The sequence below is a fragment of the Monodelphis domestica genome, chromosome 4 (genome assembly GCF_027887165.1).
Source record: "Monodelphis domestica isolate mMonDom1 chromosome 4, mMonDom1.pri, whole genome shotgun sequence".
NCBI classification, from domain to species: Eukaryota; Metazoa; Chordata; class Mammalia; order Didelphimorphia; family Didelphidae; genus Monodelphis; species Monodelphis domestica.
Genome location: NC_077230.1, coordinates 21,709,396 through 21,735,906, shown reverse-complemented (window position 1 = coordinate 21,735,906; position 26,511 = coordinate 21,709,396). Strand labels below are relative to the sequence as shown.

At 37.8% G+C, this 26,511-nt stretch overlaps 1 protein-coding gene and 1 long non-coding RNA gene across 4 annotated transcripts in view; one reads left to right on the top strand and one right to left on the bottom strand.

Annotated features, from left to right (window-relative positions):
* The window catches only part of LOC130458997 (uncharacterized), a 39,527-nt gene extending 28,225 nt beyond the window's left edge, over window positions 1–11,302 (bottom strand). The window contains exon 1 of the long non-coding RNA XR_008918303.1: window positions 10,865–11,302. This is a non-coding gene — a long non-coding RNA (uncharacterized LOC130458997). The remainder of the gene's footprint in view (window positions 1–10,864) is intronic.
* The window catches only part of USP9X (ubiquitin specific peptidase 9 X-linked), a 237,974-nt gene continuing 222,179 nt past the window's right edge, over window positions 10,717–26,511 (top strand). For 2 of the 3 annotated variants that reach the window (XM_007493340.3, XM_001366516.5), the window contains exon 1: window positions 11,581–12,421. The gene's annotated coding sequence lies outside the window, so the exon portion shown is untranslated. Of the gene's footprint in view, window positions 10,871–11,580; window positions 12,422–26,511 lie in introns of those variants that run through there. The other variant, XM_056826165.1, reaches the window with a different exon arrangement.

The window sequence follows — 26,511 nt, the reverse complement described above, 5'->3', positions numbered from 1 at the left end:
ATGAATATAGATGCAAAAATCTTAAATAGGATACTAGCAAAAAGACTCCAGCAAGTCATCACAAGTGTTATCCACTATGATCAGGTAGGATTCATACCAGGAATGCAAGGATGGTTCAATATTAGGAAAACCATCCACATAATTGACCATATCAACAAGCAAACCAACAAAAATTACATGATTATCTCAATAGATGCAGAAAAAGCCTTTGACAAAATACAACACCCATTCCTATTGAAAACACCAGAAAGTATAGGAATAGAAGGGCCTTTCCTAAAAATAATAAAGAGTATATATCTAAAACCATCAGCAAATATCATCTGCAATGGGGATAAACTAGACTCCTTCCCAATAAGATCAGGAGTGAAACAAGGATGCCCCTTATCACCTCTATTATTTAACATTGTACTAGAAACACTAGCAGTAGCAATTAGAGAAGAAAAAGAAATTGAAGGTATTAAAATTGGCAATGAGGAGACCAAGATATCACTCTTTGCGGATATGATGGTTTCCTTAAAGAATCCTGGAGAATCAACCAAAAAGCTAGTCGAAATAATCCACAATTTTAGCAAATTTGCAGGATACAAAAATAAAACTGCATAAGCCATCAGCATTTCTATATATCTCCAACACATTTCAGCAGCAAGAATTAGAAAGAGAAATTGCATTTAAAACCACCCTAGACAATATAAAATACTTAGGAATCTATTTGCCGAGACAAACACAGGAACTATATGAACAAAACTACAAAACACTCTCTACACAGTTAAAACTAGATCTAAACAATTGGAAAAACATTGATTGCTCATGGGTGGGACGAGCTGACATAATAAAAATGACAATCCTACCCAAATTAATTTATTTATTTAGTGCCATACCCATTAAACTACCAAAAAAACTTCTTTACTGAATTAGAAAAAAAAAACATAACAAAGTTCATTAGGAAGAACAAAAGATCAAGGATATCCAGGGAAATCATGGGAAAAAAATGCAAAGGAAGGAGGACTTGTAGTCCCAGATCTCAAACTATACTATAAAGCAGTGGTTATCAAAACAATTTGCTACTGGCTAAGAGATAGAAAGGGGGCTCAGTGGAATAGACTTGGGGTAAATGACTTCAGCAGGACAGTCTATGATAAACCCAAAGATCCCAGTTTTGAGGACCAAAACCCACTTTTTGATAAAAACTGCTGGGAAAATTGGAAGACAATATGGGAGAGATTAGATTTGGATCAACATCTCACACCCTAAACCAAGATAAACTCAGAATGGGTGAATGACCTGAATATAAAGAAGGAAACTATAAGTAAATTAGGCGAACACTGAAAGTATACTTGTCAGATCTTTGGGAAAGGAAAGACTTTAAAACCAAACAAGAGCTGGAAAAAAATCACAAAATGTAAAATAAATAATTTTGATTACATCAAATTAAAAAGTTTTTGTACAAACAAAACTAATGCATCCAAAATTAGAAGGGAAGCAACAAATTGGGAAACAATCTTCATTTTAAAAACCTCTGACAAAGGTCTAATTACTCAAATTTATAAAGAGCTAAACCAGTTGTACAAAAAATCAAGCCATTCTCCAACTGAAAAATGAGCAAGGGACATGAATAGGCAATTTTCAGTTAAAGAAATCTAAACTATTAATAAGCACATGAAAAAGGGTTCTAAATTTCTTATAATCAGAGAGATGCAAATCAAAACAACTTTGAGGTGTCACCTCACACCTAGCAGATTGGTTAACAACATGACAGCTATGGAAAGTAATGAATGCTGGAGGGGATGTGGCAAAATTGGGACATTAATGCGTTGCTAGTGGAGCTGTGAATTGATCCAGTCATTCTGGAGGGCAATTTGGAACTATGTCTAAAGGGCAATAAAAGACTGTCTTGCCCTTTGATCCAGCCATAGCACTGCTGGGTTTGTACCCCAAAGCAATAATAAGGAAAAAGATATGTACAAAAATATTCATCGCTGCGCTCTTTGTGGTGGCAAAAAATTGGAAAATGAGGGGATGCCCTTCGATTGGAGAATGGCTGAACAAATTGTGGTATATGTTGGTGATGGAATACTATTGTGCTCAAAGGAATAATAAACTGGAGGCATTCCATTGGAACTGGAACAACCTCCAGGAAGTGATGCAGAGTGAGAGGAGCAGAACCAGGAAAACATTGTACACAGAGACTGATACACTGTGTACAGTCGAATGTAATGGACTTCTTCATTAGTGGCAATGCAATGACCCTGAACAACTCGGAGGAACCTACGAGAAAAACCACTATCTACATTCAGAGGAAACACTGTGGGAGTAGAAACACCGAAGAAAAACAACTGCTTGAATACATGGGTCAAAGGGATATGGTTGGGGATGTAAACTCTGAATGAACATCCTAGTGTAAACAACAACATGGAAATAGGTTCTGATCAAGGACACAAGTAATAACCAATGAAATTGCATGTTGGCTGTGGGAAGAGTGGGTGGAGGGGAGGGAGGGAAATAATGTGATTATTGTAACCAAGGAATAATGTTCTAAATTGACCAAATAAACTCATTCAAATGGAAAAAAAAAACTCACCTAGCTTTTCTACTCACAGCAGGTATTAAATATTTGCCATATTGTTATATTGTATTGCCAAGGCAAATTCCTATGCTTATTCTCTTGATGCCATTCCTATGCCTCTTTTACAACCTTTACCAATCATTTTTGCTATCTTACTGATTTTTAGTCTATCATCTGCTAACTCCTTTCTTAGTCTACAAATATGTTAAGATCTCATCCTGCCAAGAAAACCTTTTTTTTTTATTCTAATATTACCTTGAACTATAATCCCAGGCCTCATATACTGCAAACTTTCTTAAAAGAATAGTCCACCTCTTTGCTATCCACTGACTTCTCAGCCTCTTATTTTCTGGCTTCTATCTCTATCACTCTATTTTAGGCATTAGGCCATAGATTATGACCAGTTTGTTAGCTATAATAAAATTGAAAGAAAACATAAACACTTCCAAATGGAGCTTGCCCAATAATCTCCTGAAACTCTTCCCTAACCGCCCTCATATTTCTCAAATGTAGCTAAGAGTATTTTTGAACCTTGCTTGTATGTACATCATAGTGAATGAAAGGAAGGAGATATATGAGTTCTGGGGGGCAGCCTCTCAACAGAATAAATGAGGAAAGCAGAAGAAATGGTGATATCAATCTCTTTCCCATCTAACAGTGTACCTCACTTGGAACCAGGAGACATGAAATTTGGGCTAGACATGATCTAGTAGACAGAGTAACATCAACACAGATAACTATTATAGTTAGTATTACATAAGCATACTTGAGAGTTATGAAATAAAATACTATATGTAGTCTAACATTGTTACCCACTAGGAGGATCAGGAAAAGCTTCAGGAAGGAGATATTTTAGTACTAGTGGTACACTTTTTTTCCCCTGAGACAGAAGGAAATGATGTTTGAAGGCATCAAGAATTTCTAAGGAAGAAAGGAGTGGGATTTAGAAAGTTTATATCAGGTGATCAAAATCTCAGAAAAGTGAGGTCATCTGCTGAGTGAATTGATAGGTATGCAGTTGTAGTTTGGAGAATGCATGGGTGGGAAATAATACAGTAAGAAATGAATAAAAGGAATGATTTGCAAAAAATCCAACCTAGGTAGGAGAGGATAAATTTTTGTTTGTTTTTTTAAAAACTCTTACCTTCCGTCTTAGAATCAACACTGTGTACTGGTTCCAAAGCAGAAGAGCAGTAAAGGCTAGGCAATGGGGGTTAAGTGACTTGTCCAGGGTCACACAGCTAGGAAGTGTCTGAGGCCAAATTTGAACCCAGGACCTCCCATCTCTGGGCCTGCCTCTCAATCCACAGAGTCACCCACTGCCCCCTGCCCACCAGATGACAAATTTGTAATGGATCTTCTTGAACAATTTTATGAATTTGTCATGCAAAACACACTTCTATGTTGGACCATATTGGTCACTGTTTGTAAGATTAAACTCATACATAACTAAAACCCCCAAATAAAACCATATATCCACCGATGTGAAAGATGTCTCCAACAGTTCTTTCTTTGAGGTAGATAGCATTCCCTATCATGTCTTTCAGGATTGTCCCAGATCACTGTTAAAAGTAGCCTAGTTTTCACAGATAATCATTATCGGATATTGCTGTTATTGTGTACAATGTTCTCCTGGTTTGGTTTATTTTGTTCTGTATCAGTTCCTGCAGATCTTTTTAGCTTTTTCTGACACCATCTTGCTTATTATTTCTTACAGCACAGTAATATTTCATTACCAACATGTATACAATTTGTTCAGTCATTTCCCAATTGATGGACACCCCCTCAGTTTCCAATTCTCTACCACTATGAAAAGAGCCAGCATTTGGTATCTCAAGGGTAGGAATGGTTGAGGGTTAGTAAGGTCAAAGGGTCCTGGAATTGAAGGGTAGAGGAGAAACCATTACTGAAATTGCTAAGTAGAAAGTCAACAATAGATAAAGGGAGATAATCATGAACCACACATTAATCATAGAATTTCAGAGCCAACTAGACTTCCATAGTGGATAGAATGCTAGTACTTGTCAGGAAGACTTGAATTCAAATCCTGCTGCAGATACTAGCTGTGTAATTCAGCCATTTAACCTCTGTTTTCCTCCATTTCCTCATCTGTAAAATGGGAAGAATATCACTTACATCCCTGGTTATGAGGATCAAATGAAATATTTGTAAAGTGCTTTGCAAATGACCCAGGACAATCCAGAGGAACTTAGAAGAATGCTATCCTCATCCAGAGAAAGAACTGTGGAAATGGAAATGCATTAGAAAAATATGTGATTGATCATATAGTGCAATAGGGATATGATTGGAGTTTTGATGTTAAAGGATTGCTCTACTAAAGATATGAATAACATGGAAATAAGTTTTGAATGACACATGTATAACCCAGTTAAACTGCTTGTTGGCTTCCGGAGGGGAGGAGGAAAGAAGTGAGTGTGTGTGTGTGTGTGATCATGAATCATGTAACCATGAAAAAATATTCTAAATAAAAAAAGGAAAAAATAATAAAATGCTTTGCAAGCCATAAAACACTATATAAATGCTAGTTATGGAAGTCACTTCTGAGGCTAGCTAGTATAACCTTTACTTGAATAAAAAATTCCTCTGCAACATACCTAAGAAAAGGTTGCCAAATCTTTGCTGAAAGACCTTCAGTGAGATGGACTTATTCTACTTTTGAATAGTTCTAATTGGAAGTTCTTCCTTATAGCAAACCTACCCATATTTTGAATCCTGGGGTAAGACTTTACATTTAAATTTCATCTTTTTCTGTTCAGCTTGCTAGTCTGTAAAGATAATCAACACATACTCCTCTCTGATAGTATATGCACTAGTCCACAAACATGGGTGGGAGGCACATTTTCTCAATTCTTCTCTGAAGCCAAAGTGGTCATTATAATTATGACAGTTCTGTTATATTGTTCACTCAATTATATTGTATCCAATGTGCATATTATTTTCTAGACTCTTACTTCATTCTCAATCAAGATTTCATATTTCTCTGAATTCTCCATATAATTTTCTACAGGGTAGTAATATTCCACTACATTTACTTACTATAGTTGGTGTAGTCATTCCCTAGTCCATGGGCATTATTTTGTTGCCAATTTTATTACAATAAGTGTTGCTATGAAAATTCTGGTAAATATTAGACCATATCAAGTTCTACCTTTACCTCTTTGGTGTATATGCCTAAGAGTATACTTATGGGTTAAAAGCTATGAGCATTTTAATCATTTTAAGCACATTTTAATCATTTAATCATTTTTAAGCACAATGTTGAATTGCTTTGAAAATGTACTGGAATAAGTCAAAGTTTATTAACAATGTATTCATGTACCTATCTTTCCATCATCTTGAAAATGTAGTTTTTGTCATTTTTGCCAATTTACTTAGTGTGAGATGAACTCTCAGTTTTTAGAAATGATTTTTAATATGGTTAATAGTTTGCAATTTTTATTTTGCAAACTCTTCATAAATCTTTCAAAACTGTTCCATTCCTTTATTTTGTGTTTGTCCCCCACAGAATTTTGAGAAATACTGGATGTAAAGAATTTGTTTTGTCCAGTTACTCTTTATTAGTCTAGCTTTGTTGAGTTTGTGTAAATTATTTTCCACTTTACATAATCAACATTTTTTTTTGTGATCTTCTGTTTAATTAAAAAAATCTCCCCTTAGCTATAGTTGTGAAAGAGAAGTTCAACCCATTTTCCTCCAATTTTTTTGTATTTAGCTAGAGCTATGTATTTAGATATATGTTGTAAACTGCCAGTCTAATCCTGTTTGGTTTTTTACCAAATCATTTTCTAGTTTTCTAGTAGCTGTCAGGAATACTTATAAAACATTAGGTTCTTAAGTTTGACATTTTTTTTCCTGATTTCTGCATTTCTAGTCTGTTCCACTGATCTTTTCAACTTCTTAACCAGTAACAAATAGTTTTGTTCAGTATAATTTGTGGTATAGATTTTTTTTCTCCTTTATTCCTACTTTTCTTGAGATTATACTTTTTGTTCCTCCAATGAATCTTATTCTCTAGCTGTGTAAATACCTTGGTAGTTTGATTAGGTATAACACTAAATTAAATTCTGAGCATGTCATCTATCAATATTATATAGGAGATTGGGTGATCATCATTTAAAAATGATTTTTTTATGCCAATCGTTTAAAAAAAAAACCCTGACGTCAGAAGGAAGGGTAAACTTTTTGGTTTAAGACCAAGCTTAAATTTGAGTTGCTGGCAGAACATTCACATAGGTGTCTTACAAGTACATGGAAATGTAAGTCTGTAACTCAGGAGAAAGTTTTGTGTTAGTATGAATTTGGGAATAATTTGTGCAAAAATGAGAGCTGAAGCTATAAGACTGGAGCAGATAGGTGGCTCAGTAGATAGAGCCAGCCTGGAAGACAGGAGATCCAATGTTCAATTATGATCCCAGAGACTTCCTAGACTTGTGAGGGTAAGTCACTTAATCCCAATTGCCTTGCCTTCACCACTCTTCTGCCTTAGGACAGACAGAAGGTAAGGGTTTATAAAAAAAAAACAAAGTGAATTCTCATTCACAAGGGGAAAGTGTAGAGAGTGATGAAAAAAGAGCTGGACAGAAGTTCCTTATATATGCCAGAAAAATAAGTACACATTGTGGAAATGTATGTTAATATCATTGGAAATATAATGAAAAAATTTTAAGAGTTTTAACTATAATCAAGTAAATTAGGAGAAGTAAAACAAATGTCAATTGAAGTAATGACATTTAATTTCACCTAGTTTCTGTTTAAGAATAGGTGACAAGACAGAGAAACCAAGACAAAGGAAAAAGAGAGGGCTCAACTGGGTAAATCTGAATAACGGTAGTTACACTAATTCCACAAATTCTAACATTTAGAAAATGAGTGTTTATTCTCAGTACCACAACCACATGGAGAGTGCTTGTTGGCTGTGTATTTTGCCACAGGAGAGGTTAACTGGGAGGCTTATGTTTCAGTCTCTTCAGACCTATGACAAATGGTCTGCTTCCAAATTATTTATTATTTGGAAAATATAAGTATCATTAGGTCTTTGGAGATAATCTAGATCCAGACCAACTTCTTTATTTTACAGATGAGAGTATCAAAACAGATGCAGTGACTTGCGTTAAAGAAGGTCCTAAAATCACCCAAGATTTCTATGGAAAATCTATTACTTTTACGTCATGCATACTGCCACTTCAAGATTATCACTTAAAAAAAATGTGATTACTGGTGTTAGGGAGTAGAAATGGGAGTATGGTCAAGGAAAATAGTCATGCCGTCCAATTCAACAAGCAAATATTTAAGCAAAGTTCCATACTAGATGCTGGGGATACAAGGACCAAACAAAAAAGGCTTGACTACAAACTTACATTACCCATTCTATCTTGCAGACCAAAGATTATGCTTCACATTTATCCACCCCAGACATCTTGCTATCTGCCTTGCCATAGCCTGTCCCACCCTTTCTGGCAGAGCACCCTCTGGATCAGACCTCTAAGCTTTGGAACTCTGCCCTGGGGCTGAGCTAACTTGATTGGTTTATGACTGAGTACAAACTCACCTAACCCATTATTTCCAGCCAGTCCTAGATCATGTTCCCTTTTACTCCAGGCATCTCTTGCAGCTAGCCCTATTGATCTGCTCCCTACCTCACTAATCTTTTGAAGTGTCAGTAATAATCAAATTCATACTACCATTGCTTCTGGAAATGATATAAGCAATAATCAGCTGCCAAGTAGATTCACTCATCATGCTTGATTAACCAGAACAAAATTCTCTTCCAAGTCACCACTCCCTTATTTGAATTGTAAGCTCATGGAAGGTAGCTTTCATTTTTATATTTGTATCTCAAACAACCAGCATAATATCTAGCATATACTAGGTGCTTAATAAATTTTTTAGTCATTTTGGTGGGAGTATAAAACATGTAAATCCCAAGTATATATATGATAATTTAAGAAAAAATACTAATACAAAAGATTAAGGAAAAGCTTCTGATAGGAAGTACATGAGTTGAATTTGAAAGAAGCCAGGAATTCACAGATGGAGTTGAAGCGAGAGTACATTACTGGCATGGGGGACATCCGGTAGAGGTGGGAAAAGAATTGTTAGAGGGCTAGGATTGTTTGGATAGAATATAGTGTATGAAGGGCTTTCAATGCCAATGTGAGGCATTTATGTTTTAATTAAGATGCAATCAGGGGTCATTGAAGGTTTCTGAGCAGGGAAACAACATGGTCAGATTTATGCTTTAGAAAGATTTTTTTTGCAGTTGCATTGAGGCAACATGGAGAGGGGAAGAATAGGGCTGGGAATCCATGACCAGATAAATGATAAGGGCCTAAACTGGGAAGAAGGTAGAATAAATGAAGAGCTTAAGTGAAGAGATAAGAGAGATGTGGAGGGATTATCAATAAGATTTACACAACTAATTGAATGTATGATGTATATGGAAGGGAAGTCAAAGGTGTCTGAGATTAAAAACTTGGGTGAGTGGAAGAATGATGGTGCCTACAAAGAAAAGGGAGATTTGCAAGTATAGAAGATAGCTATATCTTGGTCATGATAAGTTTGGGATTGCTCTTTTAGAGGTAGGGCTAGAAAATATGCTTAAGAATACATATGGTCTTATTTTTCTCCTGTTGCCAATTATAGACTAGAACTACATATTAATAATAGCTAGCTTGATAACATCTCATATCTGGAAATAATAACCTGTCCAAGTATTCAATATATTTAAGGTTTTATTATGTGCAAGGCACTGTCAAGCATTTCAGATTAAAAAATCTTAAAGAATTTACAAAGGAGTAGGGACAGAACACAAGTAACTACAATACTTGTCAGAATGTGTCATCTGAAAAAGAAAGGTAAATACAAAGTTATAAGAAATCTGAAGAGGGAGCAAATGCTTTGCTTAGGGATGGAATTTAACTAGGACTATCTTCAAATCAAAATATACTAAACATTTTATGGGAAGAAAAAGTTTAGTAGACTTGAACTCAGAAGACAATCATGTCTCAACTGCCTTATGTTATAGATGAAGAAACTGCAGTCCACAGAGGCCACTTTCCTAGGCCTGGCTCTCCCAAGAGGTGACTTGGGCATCAGTGATTCAATCTGCATCAGGTGTTCCAACTCTTGGTGTCAGTGTTCCACACCTGACATGATCTGGTTTTATTTGCACCAGGTGGTCTGTCTCAAGAGTTTTTTTCCAGTGTCCCACACTCTCTCTAAACTGCTCTATGCAAATTTCAAGGATAGGGAGTATCTGTGAGTGCAATTTGGTAAGCATGAGTACTTTTAAACAAAATTTCAATTTTGACAGCCTTAATAAACTTTAAGTTAGAAAACTAGTCAAAACCTCCACACTGTAATAAAATTTTAAGGTTTGCAAAATGCTTTACAAATATTTCTTTTTATCTTCACAATTCTGGGGGCTATTCTTCACATTTTACAGATGAAGAATCTGAGGCAGACCGCGGTTAAGTAGACACTGTTATTTTGCGAAAGGAATACAGACTGTTATCATCTTTTAAAAACATCAGTGAGTACTCAAATTTCGAGTTAAAATTAAAACATGGCCAACACAACCTCGGACAATGCGCATGTTATAGGGACTTTAGCTCTCTTCCTCATCTAAGTATTGCTTAATTTTACCCTACTCTTTCTCGTTTGAAGACTGGGTTTAGAAACCCTGCTAGACTCCCGCGGGGCTACAACTGACAGATTACAGGCAAGCCAAGCCAAGAGGTCTAATAAGCTGCTAAGTAGAAGTAAACTCCTGGGGTGGGTGGCCTCCTTTCAAGTGCCGGCGGGGAACGTTTCCAGACCGGAGCTAAGGGAGTCCTAACGGGTCCAAATTGCTCTATCAGCTCCACACAGACCTTCCGTGTCCGATAGGGTACAACATCCTAAACCCTCATTCCACTCCCTCCCAACCATCCATCCTCGAAACTCAGCAGTAAGTCACATGACCGGGGCGGGGAAACAGCCAATCAGCGTGGCCTCCTCGCCCCGAGTTCCGCTGGGGAGTCGCGTGAGTCTCCTCCCTCCCCGAAGCAGAGGGAAAGGGGTGGCTGGTTGACGTCATCATCCGGGCATTGGGCAGCTACGGCGCTGTTCACAATGGAACAAAAACAAGCGGCAGAAGTGAAACTGTCTGAACGCAGCCGCGGCCTGTGCGATTAACCCCGTCTAGTCCATGGCCCCAGCCCAATGCTGCGGTCCCTGTAACCCTCCGGCCGTCGCCCACGCCCGACACCATCCTTCCACTCACTCTTTTCTTACACCTACCTCCAGGTCCTGGCCCCTTTTCTTCTTTTTGTTTTTTCCCACGCGCCATCCCCCAACCTCTCCCTTCGTCGGACTCCCATTCCCTAAGCCTCCATTCCCCCATCTTGGTGCCCCTCGGGGCAGATCCTCGGAACTACCTCCTCCCTCCCGCCGCTTCGGTACCCAGAGAGGAGGGGGAGATTACGGGCACTGGCCGCTGAGTGACCCGGGGATGGGTGGGTTCAGAACCGGGATAGGAAAAGGAGGAGCGAATCCTTCCAGCGGGTTTCCTTTCCCGCCTTACGCCCCTCGGTCGCAACACCTCTTGAAAAGGGAGGGGGAGGCGAAGGGTGGTTTTTCTTTTCTCCCCGGGCTGACGCTCTGGCGCTCCGTTACACGCGCTCCAAAGAGACGCGAGACTCGGGCGGTGCGCACGCTACCTCGGGACCTAGAGCACCAGCTGGGGCGGGGGAGGGGGGAGAGGAAGGAGGGGGAGGGGAAGTGGTTGTGGGGAGCAGGGGGGGTTGTAGGGGAGGGAGGAAAGGGAGGGCAAAGGGGGAGGGACTAGGCGGGGGCGGGGGGACTCGGGGCTCTGGGTGGCGCTGGGGCTGGTGGGAGTCTGCGCCGCCGCCGCCGCCGCCGCCGCTGCCGCCGCCGTCACCGCCGCCGCCACTGGCCGAGCGTTTTTTTTTTTTTTTTTGGTTTGCCGGATCCGCCATATTGAGGAAGATTAGACTAAGCGGCAGCGAACGGGTCTCTCAGCCGCTGTGTCAGGAACCGCATCCACTCCGTCCCCTAGTCGCACAGGCCTCAGCCGCCGCCTGGCCCCTCCCTGCCCCACGCCGGAACCTGAGCTCGTCAGCCGGCCTTCTCGCCCTTCAGCCCGCCGCCTTTCTCACTGGGGAGCGGGGCCGTACCCGCGTCGGGTACTGTTGTCGGAGACCCGACTGAGAGAGAGAGAGAGAGAGAGGGAGGGAACAGGTCGGGAGGAGCAGACGCACACCCGGAGCGGGGGCAGCAGCAGCAGCCGCCGCCGCCGGGAGAAGCCGCCGCTGCGGGGAGGAGGAGGAGGAGGAGCAGGAGGAGGTGACGCAGGAGAAACGCACCTCCCGGTGCCCGCCCGTCCGTCCGTCCGTCCGCCCGCCTGAGCCCGGTTAGAGCCCCGGCGCCTAGAGGAGCCGCCGCTAGCGGACCCGGAGGCGGCGGCAGCGGCTGCTGGGCCGGCGCGGAGAGTCGTGCACCCCCGGGGGCCCCTCGGTGCGGGTGCCTCGGTGTGTCTGTCCCTCCCGCCCTCCCCCTTCTTCCCTCCCCCCCGCGCTCACACCCCCGGGCCGCGTCTCCTCTACGGAGCCCCGGCTCCCAGCTGCCTTCTCCGCAGTCCGCTGCCTCTGGCCCTTGCCTTCCCCCAGTTCGGGGGGTCGGCGATGCCCCTCTGCTTGGCCTGCGCCCGGGGCTGAGCTCTCCTTCCTTCCTTCCTTCCCTCCCTCCCTCCCTCCCTCGCAGCCGCTTTCCAGCCCTAGGCCGCCGCCGCCTCCTCGTTGTGTTCTCGGTGTAGGGAGAAGGCGCCTGTGTTGTGCGGTGAGTACCGACCCCTCCCCGGGCGCTGCGCCTCCCGGCATGAAACTGCAGGATCGGGGGCTGGGGGAGGCGGAGGGCTGGGGCAGGGGGGGGTGGGTGAGATATGTGTGCGAGTGTGAGCGCGGCGCTGTTTCTACATCCCTCTATCCCCGGGGGCTTAGGCTTTTCTCCAGTCTGTTCTCAGCTCCTGCTCCCGCTCCTGGGCTGGGTGGGGTGGGAGGTTGCGTGCTTGGAGACGGTGCTCAGGGTCCGCGGTGCCCCCGCTCCGGGCATTGCGGCCAACCTGTGCGTGTGTTCGCGTGTGTGTCTGTGTGTTTGTGTGTGTTTTGGACTGTAAGGGAAAATGGCTGACGGCTCCGTCCCTCCCCCTCTTCCCCCTTCCCGTCCTGTCTGGGCCTGAGGAAGAGGATGGAGGCTTGAGTCGCGGCGTGTGCTCACTGACACTGCTCTGGGCAGCCTTGTCAGCCGCCCAGCTCGCTTGATAATCCGGCTGTTCGCAGACCCGCTGCCTCTTCCCTCTTTCCAGGCTCATTTCACTTGACACCAAACGCCATTACTGAGGTGGAGTGATTTGGAGCAATGGAACTAGGCCCCAGCTACGCCTGGATATCAGGCCCGAGTCCTCTTCCACCCCCTCCCTCCCTTCCTCCCCCCTTCTTCAGTCCCTCCTCCTCTTCATATAACCTGCAATTTCTCGGGAACCCTCATCCTACTGGACGTCTGAACGAGACTTCTGTCTCTCAGCCCAATCTTTCACTGCCCCTTAATTTGTTAACTGAAAAGAATGTTTGGGTGCAGAAACTGGCCTTCAACCTGCTTCAGACCCTTCAGCTTCCCGTTTATTCCTGTATGTGCAAAGTTAACATTCACCTGCGTAAGTTATTAGTGTTAAAACCTGATACATGTGTGGTGAGCGGCCAAAAGTTAGGGATATTTTTTGTGGTGTTTCCTCAGTGACTGTGCCCATAGACTATAAACAGTATGGAGCAGGTGAATACATATATGTGGGTTATATGTGCATAGTTTTTCAAGTTCCTGTGTTAGCTGAATAAAGCACAGAAAAAATGTTAAGGTTGTTAGTAGGACTTGGGATATAATTTATAGGACATTCTTAATAGACTACTTGAATTCATCGCAGTTTGACTTGCAGATACACTTATGTAGCAATTGTGAAGCATTTATTTACTCATTGTGAAGGTTACCTACATTTAATTGCTGTAATGAAAGGTTTGTTTTTTGGGAGAAATTTTTGGATTTATGTGAAAAGTAATGATGTGTTTAAAAGCTTCTTAATTAGAATAGATTATTCATGGATGTTTAGCTAGCTTGCATTTATTAGGTGCCTACTTATGACTTATTAATACGTTGTTAACTTTTTTTCTGGAGTAATGGTGGAGATATATTGACTGTCATTGTTTTGATTTGGTACTTTGAAATGTTATGGCAAAAAGTACTGGTTGCACACTGCCCATATCCTTTAATTTTAAAAGATACCTTAAAATGTCTAGATGTCTTGTAGTTCAGGAATTCAGAAGACTGCCATCTTGGCTTTATAAAATAAATACCGCTAGTTTTAAAGTCTTAAAAACAGTAGTATATCTTCTGGTAAGGGCAGTTATTTATATTCTTAGTTGGGAAATCAAGTCTATGGACTTGGTCACGATTTTTAAACTTGTGTGGTTTAAGTTTCATTATTGCCTTGTTTGGGAACAGACAGAACCTAAGGTAGGTGGAAGTGTAGTGTGTCTAAAGTGAATTCCAAATCTAAAGGAATTTGGTAAGTTAGTGTTGTGTTAAAAGCTTGAAAAGTACCAATTCAAAAAACCTTCAGGAAAAACACCCATTCCTGTCTTCTACCTCCATAAGTTCCCTCTCTTATTTATGCTAACTTGTTTTGCAGAGACTTTCCTTTTACCCTTTTAACAAGGATTTTTGTCATTTCAACCTATTTACTGTTTTTAGATCACTGCCTTCTTTGGGTTGCTGACTTTGCTTTTGGTTATGATACTGACAGAAGGGACAGTTTCTTTGAAGGGGTTCAATAATAAAAAACCCTGAACTCTTGAAATTGAAGATTCTTTGAGTATCTTGAAATCGAGGACAAATTCAGCTTCTCTTTGTCATCATCTCCTTTCCTTTTCCCCCCACATCTGAGTAGTGTTAGATAGCCAAACATGAAAGGAAGCAAATAATTGAAGTTTTTTGAATCCTTTTTTCTTTTGGTATGTCCAGGTGCATTTATTGGCAAATATTTCAAAGAAATTGACACAATATTAATCAGTTTCAATTTAGCTTTTGAAAACAAGTGATTTATACTGGTGTTTCCTAAGCTTTTTTTTGATATTTTTTGGTTTTATATCACTTACAGAGGATGAGGTTCATCTGCATTTCCTATATTCTAGAGAGCAGTCTCTTATAAAGAATAGAGAAAAGAGAAAAAAGTTCACTAAATTTAAAATAATAAGTAATATTACGAGAGATCTTTTTTCAACTGCCTTCTTTGGAGCAAAGTTTGATCATATTTTCATTCAGTTCAGCATTCAGTTCCAATTGTTTTGTCATTTCTGTTTTCATTTTACATTGTTGTCTCCTTAGATTGTTTTCTTGATGTCTTTGCATCAGTTCATAAAAGTTTTTCCATACTTCTCTAGTCATGATTTTCTGAGCTTTTTTAACAGTATAGAAATAGTCTATTATATCCATGTGTTACAATTTGTTTAGTCATGACCCAGTGGGTGGGCATCTTTGTTGCCATTTCTTTGCTACCAAAAAAAATGCTGCTGTAAATGTTGGGGGGGGGGTGTTACTTTTTGTCATTGCCCTCCTTGGGTTACATGTCTAGCAGTAGAATCTCTGCATCAGAGGGCATGAGTATTTTAGTCATTCTATTCATATTATTCCAAATTCAGGCCTCCAATTCTAAACTAGATGGGATTTTTTTTTGTCCTTTTAACTTCTCTCTTTTGAATTTTCTCTTTTTTTAAAACTTGTATAGATTTTCCTATTTTATTACTATTCATCATTTTGACTTTGTTTTGGAGGCTTGTACAAATTTTCCATATTGAAGTGCTTGAAACTTCAGTGTTAGAGGCCTATTTAATTCTCATAACAATAGCATGTAGGGAGGAGAGTTGATTGATAGAACTCTTCAGTTTTGTTTCAAGCATTTTGGTTGATGAACTAAATGCTAGACCTTTCATTTCCATTTTTTGTTTTGTTTTGTTTTTGCTATTGACTGATAGCTTTTAATCTAATAATGCTTCCATGCTAATATATTTCTAATATATTGTTTTAAAAATAAAGCTATTTTGTAGGGTTTTTTTTCTGGCAGTTGAATTCTTGAAATGCCATCTTATTCTTGATGAACAAAAAAACCCTTATGTTCTGGTCGCATTGTTTTTTGAGCATAGGACCCGATCTTGAAACATTAAAAATAGCTTTTGGACTGTTTATCTCTTTAATGTGTATTTGAAACTGTCATGGTTTATTAATTAGATGATTCTGGAGAATGGAGGGGTTTGTGTGTGATGGCATTTGCAATGGGTTTTTTATGTGTCACTTAATCTACAAGAAAATGTTCTAAATCATGGAAAGATTGGTTTGCTTTAGTAGAATAAATTTATATTATAGGAATTCTTTAAATTTGGAGTTGTCATTTTGTGAATAGAAATTTTCTGCAGTTTTGGGAAAAGGGTCTTATTGTCATATTAATAAAGAATTGTAGCATATGGTTCTTGTTCAATGTTATGTCTGTGGTCATACAGAGAGACATTTTGTTGAATTGAGTGATGAGTTTATCCCTAAAATGTTTTGGGTCAACCTTGAAGGTTCAAAAAATTTACAAAACCCAGGTATTGGTCCTTAGACTTTTCAGCATGTAGAATATGTATTTAGTATTCATGAATTACATGAAACTTGGGTTAACATTAAACTGAACTTTCAATTTAATTGAGTATATAAAATCAGTTTTCTACAAATTTTTAAATTTTTTATTGGCCTACTGCCTTTTGGGTTGACATTGATAATTATACTCTGAAGTAATGGAAATACTGGTTGTTATGGAGGTGGAATTTTTAAAAAGTCCTGGACTTCTGTCTTAAAATCAATACTGTATATTGGTTTCAACGAAGAAAAGTGATAAGAATTAGGCAGTTCAGGTTAAGTGACTTGGCCAGGCTCACACAGATAGGAAGTGTCTGAGGTCACATTTGAATTTAGAACCTCCAATCTCCAGTCCTGGCTCTTTATCCACTGAGTCTCCCCTCGATGCCCCAAGATTAGGTAGATTTTGAGTCTACAGCTGTTTTTTTCAGTGTTTATTATGCTTAATTCTTTGATTAGAGATGGGACTATTTGGAAAAATTCAGGCCTCTTAATATGAATATAAGGATTCTGAAAGTTTTTTTGGGTAAATCAAATTTCAGAAAATGGGAAAACAAATTTAAAAGTCCTTTGAAAGAACCATATTGAAGCACAAAAAGGATTTTATAGAGATTCATGGGCCTCAAGGTTTTTAAGCCAATCAAGTAATTTATTAAACACCTACTCATTATGAATAGATTTCACTCAACCATAGAGTTTTAATGAGGGTTGTTACATATGTTCATACACTATATTTCAAGTTTTTGTTATGGTTAAATGATGTTTTAAAATCCATTTCAGATTAAAGTACAATGCTGCATTTTTAGTCATAAATTGAGCTAAATTTTATTTTATATACAATTCTTGGTTTGAAAAGGTCATCATTTTCTCAACCTGTACCTTTAGTAAAAATGTTAGCAAACCATCAAAGGCAGAAGGCTGACAATTTGATTATTGAAGGGCTACTTTGATTTTCATGGTTGCTTAGAAATCTGGGCCATTGTGTTTAAAGAAATATTTCCAATCAGAAATCTCTTTCTAGTGTTTGTCTTAAGCCTCATAATTCAGTTCTTTTATTGTGCTTTTGGTCAGTGAAATGGAATAACTTTTTTTTTTTTAAACCCATACCTTCTTAGAATCCCTACTGTGTATTGTACTGTGTTCCAAGGCCGAAGAGTAGTAAGGGCTAGACAATGGGGGTTGAGTGACTTGCCCAGGGTCACACAGCTAGGAAGTGTCTGATGTCAGACTTGTCAAGGACCATCAGTTTCTAGACCTGGCTCTCAATCCACTAAGCCACCCAGCTGCCCCCTTACTTTTTTTAAAAATCATTTTATAAGTTCTTAGAATGCCAAATTAACCTTTTGAGGAAAAATCCTGACAACTTTATTCTTTCTTTATTAATTTTTTCTCCTATTGTGGCAAACTTCACCTGACATCCAAATTGTTAATCAAGTGGCAAATTATAGTAGATTATGTTGCCTAAAAAGAGGCTAGAGGTGAAAAAGTCTTGAATTAACAAATGGCCTTCTTTGGAACCCTTAGGAAAAGTGAAAAATTGGGAGTGGTACAGAGAAGAAACAGGACACCATTAATTTTCTGTATGTTGATTTGGAGATTTGTTGTAGAGAAGATTGAAGTGATGGGATCAGAGAAGTATATTTGCTGCTTAGTGTTAAAGATGAGGTTAGAGTTGTAAAGAGCATGGCCAGTTCAGATAACTCTAGAACTCTTAATCTGGGTTCCAGGAACTGGTAAAATATTTTTGGTAATGACATTTCAACAAATTATTTTCCATATTTTATTTTCAGCATTTAAAAGCTTTATTCTAAGGAGGAGTTCAGAGCCTTCATGTGTGGGGAGGAAGTGTTCATGTCATACAAAAAGATGAAGAACCCATGCTCTAGGTTCTTTTTCAGTTTGGACTGACACTGTTTCTCTCACTTGCCCCATTGACTAATTTTGTTAAGAAAAGAGACTAGGGAAAAAGTAGGTTGTAGGGGATATTATAAAATGAACAACTGGAATGGAACAGAGAAGGAGTTCCATTTGCAAGATACATAAGGATAGATTAGTTATTTGGAACATTTTTTTCCGGCTCTGAGATTTTTACCTGTACTTATTTTTATTGGCCAAATCTCTTGGGTGTTTTTTTTTTTTTGATAACTTGTCAAATGGAATTTCATTTGAGAAGTCTTTAAAAAACTGTCAAGTAGGACCGAATTATTTTACAGTTATGTCTCAGATTTAGGAAAGGAAAGGGAGAGGACTGGATCTGTGATTTTACTGGTTTCCTTTCTGGATAGGAAAACTACTAATGAAAGTTACTAGTTCTCTGTAATTTTGTGGTGATTTGCCCAAGGTCACAGTCATAATGGGTCACAGGCTGGATTTGAACCTAGGCCTTCCTGGCTTCAAAGGCTAGCTCTCTTTTCCATAATACCATTTCTTGTCTTTTGTTTTAGAAACATTGATAATAATTTAATTCAGTTGAAGTAAAATATACTGAAATTCAAATTTTATAAAACCTTAAAGAAAAGAACCTCCAAAAAAAATAGAACTTCATTTTAATCTTGTTTTACTTTTTATTTTTCAATTATGTCAAGGTGGTTTTGAATTCTATCTATCTTCTAAAATATTTCTCAGGTCAATGGTATCAAATCTTGAGGTATCAGAATCTAATCTTGTGGTAATCAGGCCATCACTATGTTCATCTTTTGTTTGCTTATTCCCCCCCCCCCTTTGTTGTTCTTACCTAATATACTATCACTCCTTTATTTTGATTTTCTAAATGATAGTCAATTTTTAGGCACAAATCTAGTGCTACCTTATTATGAACTATAATAAATAATAAATATTTCTATAATTGTTTCTATTATGTAAAATTTCCAGCTAGATTGTAAACTCCTTGTGATGAAGTCTGTTCTTATACTTAAGTGCTTTGGTGTGTACAAATTTATACATAATAGGTGCTTAGTAAATACTTATTGGTTGGGTGTGAGACTGAGTCATGAGCATTCTTTGCCACAGTTAGGGGAGGTCATTTTGTGAGCAGGTTCCTTTGAAACCAAGTTCTATTTACATGCTTATGATATATCCACACATTTTGGTTTTGCTCCCTTAACTGATAAGTCTAAAACGCTTTCAGGGTTTAAAACACTTGTTTTTCATCAAAGTGATGATTTTATTGCTTGTCCTTATAAGATTCCAAGTTATGAGGCTTCACTGTACTGTTTAGGTAGAGAAATAAGAATATTCTTTTTTGACTCAATTGTTGGGAAGATTAGGAGAGAAGGAGAAAAAAGGAATACATCCTTTTTTCCTTTCCTTCTGAAATAGATCTATATATATATCTATTTCTCCTTTTCCTGATTATCATTGACTGTGGTGGTTGCTTTTGTTATCTTCATAGCATTTCTGAACTTAATTGAAAATAAGTGAAACCAAATGGCCAACTGGTTCTTGTCCTTTAGTTTGTCTCACCCAGTTGTCTACTAAGATGAGGTAGAAGGCATGAGTCCTAAGTACTTCTTTAATAATCCTTATGATTTTCTCATTTGTGAGTTAACCTAAGCCTTTTTTTCCTGTTGAGTATTTCAGCAAATATTAAGACTTTGATAAGAATAGTATTAGTATACCATGTCTATTTTGGATTGGAGTACTGTTTAAAGAGAATCGTGAAAAAAAGGAAAGATACATGCATGTAATATAACAGTACCTTGGTTTTTGGCCTTATGCTCCAGGCAAAAGAAGCTTATTCTCTCTAAAGTATTTAAATCTTGCTTATTTTAACATAAAAAGATGGAAATGCTAGTGACTTTTTGGTTATTATTACTAGACTTTGTTGTAATGACATCTAGTAACATCCTTAGGAACCTGAGGTATATATACCCTTCCTTTAAACCCCTGTTAAGTATTTGCAGACCTTGTTTTTTAAAAAAGTATATGAGAGAGTGAAAATCCAAACCTAAACAGTTGAGTGATCATTGGAAAGTCACTTTAAGAATAATCTCACATTTATACAGTAGTTAATTTCTCATGGCAGATCAGTGAAATGGACAGTACATTTTACAGATTAACCAACTAATAAAACTAAAAAAAAAACAACTAATAAAAATCGTGTTTTATTTTTTTAGTTAACAAGAATGTATTTTCTTTGCTTCTCACCTTCATTCTACTCTCCCTCTTTCTGTTGTAACCAATATACATAGTAAGTAAAGCAAATTCCCACATTGTCCATGCCCCAGAATCAGGGGGAGGAAGGGGGATTCTGCATCTTGAGCTCTTGTCAGGAAAGTAGATCATATGAATTCATCATTGCTACTTGTGATCCTCAAAAATGTTAAGTCTTTCAAAATTCGTCGTCTTTATTCTATTGGAGGAGGGGTTTCCTGGTTGAACCCAGAAGATGTGGTGAGCTCACATCTACTGGGAAGACTTATGAAGATGCAAGATTCTCCTACAGGTCTCCTGTCTGTCAAGAATTCTTTGTATTATACTAAGCCAAGTACCAATTGTTTATTTGAGGTAATGGGAAGCCCACTGAAGGCTTTTGGATAGAGGAGTCACAATGATATAGAGTGGAAAGATTATTTGAATTTTATTTTGAAGATTGGAGAAAAGAACTGGGGCAGGCAGGTGGAAAAATTCAGAATCATAGAAACATAGATCAAGAGCTGAAAGGGACCTTAAAAGTTAGTATCTCATTTTACATATGAGGAAACTGAGGCCCATGGAAATTAAGATAGTAGATAGTAAAGAAGTAGAGCTGGAATTTGAAATTGGGTCTTTCAACTCTAAGCTGAGCACTCTTTCTATTGATCCATGAGTCTATTTCTGGAATCTCAGAGAAAAGAATGAAAGCCTGAACTAGATCTTTTGATAAGGATTGAGGAGATATGGATTGTGACAGGATTTGACAGCTGATTGAATGGGGAAAAGGGGAGAAATAAATGAGAAGGAAGAGTCACATGATAATTACCAAATTGGGTAATTTGGAAGGAAACTTGTGAAGGGTTGAGTTTGCTGTGCCTTTGAATTATGCTCCGCTATTTATTTCCTTAGTAAGGTTACTTCAGATTACTATGCTTTTTCAGTTTAGACTTATTTATTTACTTTTGGTTCTCCTTTATTAACTGATAGCTTATCACCTTTGCTGTTTTCTTCCATTAGCATTGTGCTACTACTTCCCTTTGTTACCTCATAATAGGGAATTTCTATGTTCTTTACTTTAGGAAACTAGAATTAAAGTTAGAATTATGTGCTAAATAAATTTGAATAACTAGAGATAAAACAGATTTTCTATTCTTATACATGTTGTAACATCTATTGTGGTTGTTCAGAGCCTATTTACTTCTTGATTCTCAGTTATATTTTAAATAATCATTGGTCTATACCTATGATTTCATTGGCATAGATAATTTATGGTGAAAAATAGTCCTTCCATAGCCACTTATTTATGAGCGAGTTGGTTGCCTGTGTTACTGAGAAGGTTGAGTGACTTGCCCAGACTCAAACAAGCAGTATATGTCAAAGGCAGGACTTCAAGGATTTTCTAACACCGAGACCAGCTCTCTCTCTATATACCAGTGCTCAGGAAATTAGTGGTTTCATGTTGTTAAATGCAAATGATTTTTATCACTTGGAAATTGTAAGCTTTCAAAACATTTTCTTCACAAACAGTCATATTGGGATGTTATTCCTCCATTTTATAGATGAGGAAACTGAGGCTTTTAAGAGATTAAGTAATTTGTCCATTTTCACATAGTTCAGGAGTATCTTATTACCTAATAGCTTCAGTGCCTCTGATTTGTTGATTTATAGTTATGTTGGTGTTTAAATACATTGGGAGCCTTACAGGGTTCCACATGTACCCCTAAATCTTTTCCTATGTCTTCATCTGGATCTATTCTTTAAATACCATTCTATTACAAAGAAAGTCACAGACCAGTGAATATTTAACCAACTTGTATTTGTGTAACATTTCATTAAGTTAGTTATGCTTCTGGATAAAGGGGTTGTAAATTGAAATGATGGAAATAAAAATGTGATTTATGATTCCGTATATTCTTAACCAGCAGGATTTATAATCCAATTTTTTATAGGAATGATTACGAAGATCATATCTAATAAGTTATAAATTATACACTTGGACATTATACAGTATTAATCTTTCTAATGTATATAAATAAATTACATAGAGTAATACAGTAACTGATCACATTAAATTGTGTTTATGATACAGTGTCCTAGTCTTCTGTATGAAATCTCTTAGTTCGCAATTCCAGACCTTTTGCTTCACAGACATCTTACATAGGATCACTTATTTAATAGTTTTTTGAGAAGTTGAGCTTTATTGTTGATTTCTCCCTCCCCACCTCCTTTTCATTTTTCCAAAGAGCTTAAGAAATCAGATTGTTGAAAAGAAAAAAAAGAAATCAAGCTATTGGTCCTCCTGAGACTGGGAGTTTTTTCTGATGCTGCAGTCTTATTAACAGTTTTATCTCATATCTTATTATTAGGCAATCATACTTAAAAACTCCATTTATTTCATTACTACTTCCTCCACTGATTTCATTATAGTGACTTAGTGGATTTCTTTCCTCATGAATTGCTGTGGCCAAAAATGTACATTATGTAATGGACAAGCTTCTTACTGATGGGATTCAAGGCATATCAGAATTTAAAATGTACAAAACAACCTTTACATTCACAAAATTTTTTATTAAATCTCATTTTCATTTCATTCTTCAAAGTTTTTGCCTCAGTGTTGCTTCGGTGGTGGCTATTTGATTCTGAGTCATAATCTATGAAAAGACTTAAGAATTAGCATATAGCTTTTAGCCTTAATTCTTTTGTTTATTTGCTATATTTCCTTGTGAAAGTAATTTTTACAAATGAGAGAGTTGGACCAAATCATTGGTGCTTAACCTTATTTTGTGTCATGGACTTCTTTGGCAGCTTGATGTAAGTACCTCCAAAGTGCCTCTCTCATAAAATTTTTAAATGAATAAAATAAGATGTATAGGATTACAAAGGAAACCAATTACATTGAAATACAGTTATTTAAAAAATATTTTAAGCAGGCGCAGCTGCCCAGGACTAAATGATTCCTGAGGTCACTTTCAACTCTTTAAGTAAAATCTTTCCATCAGAGGTACCAATTTTGTACTTTGTTTTAATAGTATATTATACTTCACTAGAGGAATGTATTTTTCCTTTAATAATTTTTAAGAATTGACTGAGGTTCCAAGGTGTTGTTTGTTTGTTTTTAAAGTATTCCTATAAGCCTCGTGGTTCTGAGTTTTATCTTTTAAGAAAGATAGCTTGCTCAAAACTTTTTTGGGGGGGACTATTTTTTGAAACTGCTGTCCTTAAGCCTAGAAGTACAAAGAAAAAAAGAAACAGAAACTGTCCTAGTGGACCTGAAATTTTCCAGGAGGATACAATTTAAAAACAGAAAAATAAATAAAAGAATATCTGAAGAGAGAAAGAACACTAAGAGAGGAGTGCTATATCCAGGAGATCATAGTGTAGATTCTTAGTGCAGAGGAATTCCCAATTAGAAATGGCACTTGAAAGAGCCTCGAAGGTACCTGATTCCCTCCTCCTCCCTTAAGAAAATAAACTCTTACCTTCTATCTTAGTATCAGTTCTAAGATAGAAGGGAGGCAGGGTCACTCAGGAAATATTTGAGGACAAATTTGAACCCAGGTGTCCAGCCTGGAGCCTTCTCCACTGTGTTACCTAGCTACCCTGGTACCCATGATGTCTTAAGAGTTCATAATGAGTAGTGAATATTCTCTTATGGATTTGAGGGTCAAGGTAAAAAGGTACGGAAGCAAGAGATGGATGTCTAGTTAAGGGAACAACAACTAATTAGAACCACCTTGACTGAAAATTAAAGTATGAAAGTGGCAGGGCCATACACAATATAAATATGGAAAGGGAGCCAGATTGTGGAGGATCACAAATGCTATTACATTATTAGTCATAGTTAGTTCTATAGTCACCTGTCTTTACCTCTTTCATTACTTAGTTCTGCCCCTTCTGCTTTTGTAGACATTTGGAATCAATAGCTTTTGGATCCCCTGAAGAAGGAAATGTGAACTCTGGGTTGGGGAGTGGGATGGGAAAGCCTTTGTGATACAGATCTAGACAAAATTCATTTGCACATAAGTAGATGAAGTATTGGACTGTGTCTTAAATTAATGACTGTTAATCAAGGACTATTCTTAAAATTATGTAATTTGATTGAGATTTGTAATATGATTGAGATCGACTGGAAAACACTGCTGTCCCTAACTCCCTCCCCTTACTCCTCATAATAGAAAGAAAAACAGAATCCTGGTAACAATCATAGTCTAGCACAACAAATTCCTGTATTGACCCTGTCCAAAAAATGTGTCTTAGTTTTTGGGTTAATCTATCACCTTTCTGTCAGGACATGAGAGTAGCTTTCCTTTTTTATCAGTCTCCCAGAATCATGTTTGATCAGAAGATCCCAAGTCTTTCAAGGTAGTTGTTTTTACAATGTTAAATTGTTCTCGTGGTTTTGCACATTTCACTTTGTATACACACAAATATTTTCAGGTCTCTCAAAAAGTCTTTGTTTTTTACACCACCTTAGTATTACACTGCATTCAAAGACCAAATCATGATTTGTTCAGCCATGCCCTACTCAATGGGCATCCATTTAGTTTCCAATTCTTTACTGCTACAAAAAGAGCATATAGGTGTACTTTTTACATACAGCATTTTTCTCCTTTGATCTCTTTGGGGTATATAGACCTAATAATGTTATTTCTGAATCAAATTAATGCCCAGTTTAGTAATTTTTGAGATATAATTGCAAATTGCTTTCCAAAATGGCTATACCCATTCACAACTCCACTAATAGTTCTAATCAGTTTTCCTGTTTTCCTGTAGCCCTTTATTAGTCATTTTCCTTTTGTCAGATATGCCAATCTTATGGGTGTGAGGAGAAACCTCAGAGTTGTTTTCATTTGTATTTCTTAATTATTTATTTGAAGCATTTTATCAATTGGGTAAAGGAATTTTTTTTTTTTATAAATTTGAATCAGTTCTTTATCTTGGAAATAAGAGCTTTATCTGAGAAACTTTGTAAAGATTTTTTCTTAGCTTACTGTTTCCCTCATAATCTGTTTTATTTAAATTTGTTTATGCAAAACTTTTAATTTTATATAATAAAAATTGTTCATTTTATTCTCTGATCCTCTCTTTTTCTTATTCTTGTCCATGGATCTGAAAGGTAATCCTTCCCCCTCTCCCCTATAATTTGTTGATGATGTGACCTTTTATGTCTAGTTCATACATCCATTTGGTATGTGTGAGGTGTTGGTCTAAATCTGATTTCTGCCAGATTGCTGTCCAGTTTTACCAAGAGTTCATGTTAGTTAAATCCTTATCCCATGAGTCTACATTTTTATCAAATGCTCTAGATTACTAGATACATTTTCTTTACTGTGTTATATTGAGTCTTCCATTGATTGATTTCTGAGTTTCTTAACCAGTATCAAATTGTTTTAATGGTAACTGCTTTGTAACATAGTTTAAGATCTGGAATTGTTAGACCCTCATTTTCCATTTTTCTGATAGCCTGAATGTATAGAAGTTGGGGAAAGTTCTCTTTGTTATTAGGTCAGTCGCAGCTGAGCTGGAATGCAGCTACATTCTCAAGTATAGATAGGCCTTTCCACAAATAAATCTACAAGAAATTTTCTGGCAGGGATGACCTGTCACCTTTATGGTGAGCTCCTCTGCCTACCCCAAAAGAGTGGCTGAAGTTTCTTAAGGTTTTTCGCCACCCCCTCCCCTTTGGAATATAATAGTTTAAAAACTCATTTTAGTTTTAAAAAGGTACTCCCCAAAATGCTATTGCCTTCTGAAGGACTACTAACTAGCCTTCGAATTTTGATGTGAATAATTTGAATCACATTGCTTTGTTTGCTTAGTCCAACTCTTGAGAGGGAATGGGATTGGTTAGAATTTTGAGCCCTTTAGAAGTTTAAGACAAGGCTACTAATGATGCTAAAGTGTAGGGGGTTGTAGCAACTGGGAGGAAACTAGGTATTCAGTTTAATTAAGGGAGTACAGAATAGAAGGGAGGTTTTGAAATTTCATTTATTAAAAATTTTGCTTAGGGGCCTATTCTTAGTGAATGTTAAGAGAAATTTCTTTCTCATCTTCCTTTACCCCAGGATGCAGGA